Genomic DNA, 6,802 nt, shown 5'->3' on the forward strand with positions numbered 1-6,802 from the left:
GGTAGGTATTTTTTTTTTTTTTTTTTTATGTGAACTGAAAGTGTCCCGGGTGAGAGAATTTTGTGTGACCTTACCGACGAGGGATTTTTCTCATTCTGAGGTATTGTGTAGTATGGGGGGTTCTTAACAGATTGGTATTAATCGTCGTTATTGTCGATGCTTGATCTTTCGTATAGTGTTTGTAAACATTTCTTTATATTGGATCTAACGATGCCGGAACGAGCGAGTCGTTAATAGCCTTTTGCGATCTTCCTGTAGGTACTTTTCACAATTTACGCCACCGATGAGAAGTTTGAGATGATCTTGATTTACGGAGATTGTGGGACTTTTGGAACATGGACTTTTTATTCTGCCCACCGTATCCCTTATATTTCCACTTTTTAAGACTACAATTTGTTTCAGTGTCTACAGAATTTTCTGAAAAGTAAAAAATTTGCCAATTTGGACGTCTTAAAAATCTACTTGCACCAGTTTATCGCCTAAATGTAAAGAAAATTCTAGAATCTTCCTGAAAGCTGCCTAAAAAAATGGCAAAATGTCACGGAAAAAGTGGCCAATATACTACGGAACAAATTAACTTGAAATTTCTTTAAAAGATCTCCACGAACTTATCGGAAACCCCGACATTTTAATTTCCCCTTATTCAAACAGCTCGAATTATAATTTTATCTCGCAAATTCAGGATCGAGTTATACCGAACTCATTCTTTGCAAACATACTCGACTAACGTATATTCTTTCCCCGAGAAATTGTGGCATTTTTGAAAAAGAGAAAGAAAACTAATTCTCCGCGGCTGCGTATGCTGGGAGAAAGCCAGTCGCGTTTCAACGTAATTACAGGCATACAGAGGCGAAGGTAAAGTGATTGTTAACAACTGTACCGTTCGTTAGGGCAATTCCGTTCTCGTTTCTCAAATGCTCGGAAATGTTAACAGTTTTTAAAGCTGGCTTACGCAGAAACGGCTAGACGAAACTCACCGTATTATACGATGGTAATGTTACCGTGGCGCGCGGTGCTTCTAAAATAAATGAAGTATTAAATTCATTCTCTCTGTCCGTTGGTCGGCTGCATATTAAAATTTCCGCTACGAGGAAATCCCCGCTGCTCCTCTGAAAAACAAAGAAACGGACCGGAGACATTCGCGAGTTCTTCGGTGTGCCCAGTTGTTCCGTCGTGGTAATTGAACACCGACGGTGCAACCGGAAGTACTCTTGTGACGCACCGATAACGCGTAAGCCAAAACTGTAGACTGAATAAAGTGAACAAGATACGATAAGGATTGGAAGGTGTGAATTTTATGTAGGAAATAAGTAATCGTGGATAATTTCAATGAACGTTTACTCCTTGTCTCTTCGTTTCCCTCCATTTTTTTGGTAATTACACTTTTCTGGAGGGATAAACGAGTTGCTTTAAAATGATTGTTATTCTGTTTATGTCTTTTTGAGGACGGTGAATAAATAAGGAAAATTTGAAACGAAATACAGTTACTACCGTTGATTTTGTTAACATTTCAGTTTTATGGAACGAACGATCTTGTTTATCAGGAAAATGGTAAAAGAAAATATTTACCACTGAATAATATTTATAATACATGATTAATAACACACAGTTTGTAACTTTCGTATGTTTCAAATTTAATAGTTATTTATATTAGAAAGTATGACAATGTTTGATAAAAATTTATATTGTAATTTGCAAAATAAAAGAAGGAAACTAATGAAATTGCTGAAATGTTAAAATGTTGAAAAACATTGTGTTGCGACCTGATGAGGACGCAACGAAGTCTCGGTTCGGCGGATTATAGTAATAAACATTAATAAATTCGTTACCAAAAATTCGTTACCATTCGGTCTCCCAAAAGGTCACAGTTTTCGTCGACCAATAGCCGAACACACCACGTTTTCCACCTCCATAACACAACCACCAATCAGAACCAACCTGATCCCTATATATACATCTACACACCTGAAAACAGGACATTAACAGTAAAACGAGTGCACGAGACACATCGTCAAAAAAAAAAAGAATAACCGAATTTCAACTAAACATCTATCAAACATCTACATCAACGAACCAAGTTTCAATACACCTCGAACCAGCGAGAACTATTATCAACCTGCGCCAGAACTCCTGGTCATAAGACTTGATCAAAGTCCACGACGCAACACATTGCCTTAATTATCAATGCACACTTGTACCTTTCTTCTAAAGCTATTATAAACAGGTCTACGCGTTTGCAATCCGCATTTTCGTGTCGTCAACTATTAATAGTTGATAAGCATAGACTTGTTCTTTTATGTAACTCAAGAAAGCGAAATTCATAAGCGTTAAGTAAGAGATCTGAGTAGCTATTCCATAGAGCCTGTACGACCAGTCCAACGATGTGGATAACGTTTATTCAGAAAGTTCCGACCATAATGATCATTATGAGGTGCTTATCACTTACAATGCATTTCGTACTGAAGTTCGAGAAAACTTGATTGCCTTATTTCAGAAATTATTCGACAAAGCCACGCGTAAAATTCTACGGTTAAATTCGTCTCGTTGACCCTGAAAACCTTTTTGTTTCAGACGAGAAAACAACGTATTTAATCATTTTTCTGCCACACATTTTCTGTTTTTTTATTTTTATTTAAAAGGTAACTGTATCTTCTAGAATTCTGTTGAAACATGAAGATAAGTAACAAAAATGTATTTTATCATGCTGGATTAAAAATACAACCGAGTTGAAATGGATTTTATAATTTTATTTTCGTGTCTTTTCGTTCTTACTCTTGGTACCATAAATTTCTTATTTTGTTCACAAATTAAAATTTACTACAATCGTCGTACAGCTGATAATAATAGTTCTCCGGTTCGGCAATTAAAAATACAATACAAATTGAACGCAGCATAAAATTCGTAAATTTTTCTTGTAATTCAAACCAGTTTTGAAATATTATATATTACGCACCGAATCGATATTTATATTAATTTAACATTTTCAAAATTTGCATAAACAATTTAAAAAAACATCTCCAATGATAATTTATTCCGTATGAAAAATTATTTCCGGTAAAATTATCATGCTACGCTGAAATTCCTATTCATTTAACAGTCGAATAATTATATTATGAACACTAGAAATAACGACGTATAATAAGAGCATTCCGGGAACGGTTTACTTATGTTTTTCATTACAATAAAATGAAATCGTAGCCGAGCTCTTTTTACTCGTATTGCGACCTAAACTTTAAACACTGTTTACATTCGCCGGCTTCAAGACTTTCGCAGAAGGATCACGCAATAGGTCTACAATTGTTGTGATTTTACTTACACCAATAGAAACGTCCATCTTCAAGGGCGCGCTTGTCTGCCTTGCCACAGGAATATCATGCGTTTCCTTAGTTCTGCCGTAAACGTCGAACGAAGCGACACGGTCGTGTTTCTAATCGAATTGACTCGCGTTTAGTGTTAACTTTCTCAATCGATTTCTGGTGAGTAGAAAACGTATTTCGAGTAGAGAATGCATTTTGAATCACTGTTAGTGGTAAGTTTTAAGACAGCCTAACAACGAATTGGGAAAAATAGAAATAAAAGAAAATAAGGTTAGGTTCAGTTTTATTTACCTCTCTTAACGTACAATACGAAATATTGAAGAACGAAGTGTGACTAGCTATTTTCGAAGAAAATAAAGGCGATTAGTTCTGTATTTGTGTTGTAAATTTATTAAGATTACATTATATCTGCTTTAATTCTGCCGGCGATAATTTTTCTGAATTATTTCGTAAGAAATGTTCATCGACGAACAATGGCAGTCGAGGTTATTAATAAGATTGTGTATCAGTAGGATAAATATTCTCTAATCCATCGAATGTTCTATAAATGAGATATGAAATGAATTTTTTATTCTCATACTACGTAAGTTATCGCGATAACAATAATATAATTGCGTAGTATATCGACGAACAGGTGGTCTGAAACTTGCAACTAATAATCGATAAATTATTGTCGTTCGATGATAATGAAAGGTTCAATTAGAATAAAGCATTGTATTATTTTAAAAATAATTCTATATTCCTGTCGCAATTAGATTTGACAATTATTTATTTCGAACGTAAATGTTTCCACGTTAACCTCAAAAAAAAAAAAAAAAAAAAAAAAAAAAAAAAACCTGTATTTTAAAATGAACCTAAATTACGCTGAAAGTTTAAAAGCTTCTCTGAAACAACGTATATTATATTATAAAATTTCGTATCGATTGCAGCCATCGTTAAAGAAAAATGCAGCAACAGAAATTACTACTTGACTATAAATTATTCAACAACTCGACACTTGAGCTCGATAAGAATAACAACAGTATACAACAGACGAACTGGTAAGTACAAAAATCGTTCTTTTACGATAATATTTAATATATCGCTACAATTTACGTGTATTCTTTTAAAAATCGATAAATCTTTTTACACATCGTTAATTACACATCGTTCGTTTAAAAGTGTATTCTTTCATTTACACTTGACGTATGTTACTAAAAGCATTGTTATATTAGAAATACGTAAATTTTTATATCGTCACTTCTAAACGACATTTCTCAGGAAATTGGGAGTTCGTACTGAAAGAAAAAGTTGTTTATGTTTCGAACGCGCGTGAATGTTCCCATACCTACCGGTTAGAAGGCGATAGGTTAGAAGTATCGTTTACGTTTCTGGAAATTGCAAGAAATTATTCGTGCTTGTAATCTGAATATTTTCGCTGTGATCCTTTTAAGTGAGACTTTTAGACTGTGAATTTAACAAGTAATTTCGAAATTTGAATAGAAATTTGTTGCATTTTGAGGTTAAATTGTATTTAAATTGTTAAATAAATCTTATTTCACAACATTGAAAAATATAATTATTTGAATAGAATTTTTCTTAAATAGTTAGCTAGAACTAAAAAAGTGAATATTATTATTACTGTTAAATATGTGACGAGTAGTATAGCTAGCATTACAATTCTAATTATTTGGTAGTTATACATTGAGTAAATAAAATATTTATTGAACAAAATAAATATCGAATAAAAGCATTGTCTCAAAATTAATTTTAAAAAGTTATTTCATATATAATGAAAATTATTTTATATACCAAAAGGAAAAAATACTTTTCATTAAAATTTCTTAAGCAATTAAAAACTTACGCAGAATGTAAGATATGCAATTAGACACCTACAATTGATATCGTTATGTATATGTAACGTTAAAAATTAAAAGTGCTCGTACATATATGTATTTTATATTGTCCTCTCATGTAGAATTATCTTTCCATTTGTATCGCTAAATACGCAATAAACAATATATTAAACACGTTATCAGAAATAGCATTATCTGTGATGGAATAAAAGTATCTGCACATACAGTTCACTAAAAGGCAAACATTTGTGGTGTTGCACGAAACCGAATAGAGAAAGAAATTAAAACAATGAAATAAATGAAATGTACATAACGAGGCTCAATCAGAACTTTGCTGAACTTTCCTTTCGACGTGGCTCGATTTGAGAATCGATTACACGACCGCCTTTCCTGCTCAGCTTTTTTTCCTCTGTGCTCAGCTCTTTTTAATTGGTTGCCTCTCCAAGCAGTGTCTCTACAGGCAATTAGTGCCTTGCGTAAAGTGCCCCGGTCTTCTCTCGTGATTAACGATTTTCCTGCTTCGAATTTACCATGAGTTGCTATCTGCATCGATTTCTTACTCTTACTTTTGAAAAAAATCGTTGACCGGTGAAGTGCATAGCTCGAAAGATTTCAACGTGAGCGAAATCGTCTGCTTCAGGTCCTTTGGTTCAAGTGCATTTTAATTCGCTGCTTCGCGACAGTTTTCGGTCGAAACAATTGTTCTAATTAAATATTATTACGTGCATGTTCGTTGAATTTGAAAGATTTGTTGCAGTATTATGAATTTAATTTATTTTTTTTTTCTCAGTAAATTGTATTTTATCGAAGTGTATTTTACACTTTCTTTCAGTCTACACAGGTAATTTGAAGCATATAAGACATTAGTGATGCGGTTACTTTATTACTTTTAGAAAATTGTTCAAAGGGTCCTCTCATGATTGGACAAATTTGATTTTACCAGTCGCGAAAGGTAATCGCCATTCTTTTAAATAAAAGTGTAACTTCGGAAAGTATATCAAGTTACGTCTGTAGAAGTTGAAATTATCAAAACATTTTTCAATTTGCCCATATTATCAATTTCTTTTGTTCTCTTTTATGTATAAACGTTCAAATTTTAAGTACAAACGTGCATCAATTTGCGGTCGAGGCCGTAAAGTGTTTGCCCCTTTCTTTCTGTCTCCCTTCTTCGACGTTCTCCACGAAGAGTCGTTTAACCCTTTAACGCTCACATTTTACCCAGCTCGATGTGCCAAAAATGACCAATTCTCTCTTTTTCTTTATTATTTTCTACGCGTATAGAAATAAGTTTCTCATTATTTCTTGCCGCGATGGGAAAGATAACGCAATATAGAAGGTGAAAGAAAATAATTGAAAAAATGGCACTCATTGTGTTGCGTCCCGCACACCGTGTATTCTCGTATGGAATACGGCGGGGTTGTAAGACCCGTCTCAGAATGCTTCTGCCGTAGCTGTAGGGACGCTCACCGTTGTGAAATTAATCACTTCGGCCTGGTTATAGGTGTACTGAGTTACACTTGTCTGCCCTTTACTGAAATCTTTATTTTCTACTGTATGAGTGAAAATGCCTGATGTGAATATGGTTGACTTGTGACTCGTGGTGAATGAATTGTAACTGGTATTGGATGAATTGTGACTGGTGAAGGATGA

At 33.9% G+C, this 6,802-nt stretch overlaps 1 protein-coding gene across 4 annotated transcripts in view; it reads left to right on the top strand.

Annotated features, from left to right (window-relative positions):
- LOC108572085 (CUGBP Elav-like family member 2) overlaps positions 1-6,802 on the top strand; it is a 471,722-nt gene that overhangs the window by 161,083 nt on the left and 303,837 nt on the right. The window contains exon 1 of one of the 4 annotated variants that reach the window (XM_017934275.1): positions 4,334-4,357. The exons of the other annotated variants lie outside the window; for them this stretch is intronic. The gene's annotated coding sequence lies outside the window, so the exon portion shown is untranslated. Of the gene's footprint in view, positions 1-4,333; positions 4,358-6,802 lie in introns of those variants that run through there. 4 annotated transcript variants of the gene reach the window in all.

The sequence above is a fragment of the Habropoda laboriosa genome, unplaced genomic scaffold (assembly GCF_001263275.1).
Source record: "Habropoda laboriosa isolate 0110345459 unplaced genomic scaffold, ASM126327v1 scaffold67, whole genome shotgun sequence".
NCBI classification, from domain to species: Eukaryota; Metazoa; Arthropoda; class Insecta; order Hymenoptera; family Apidae; genus Habropoda; species Habropoda laboriosa.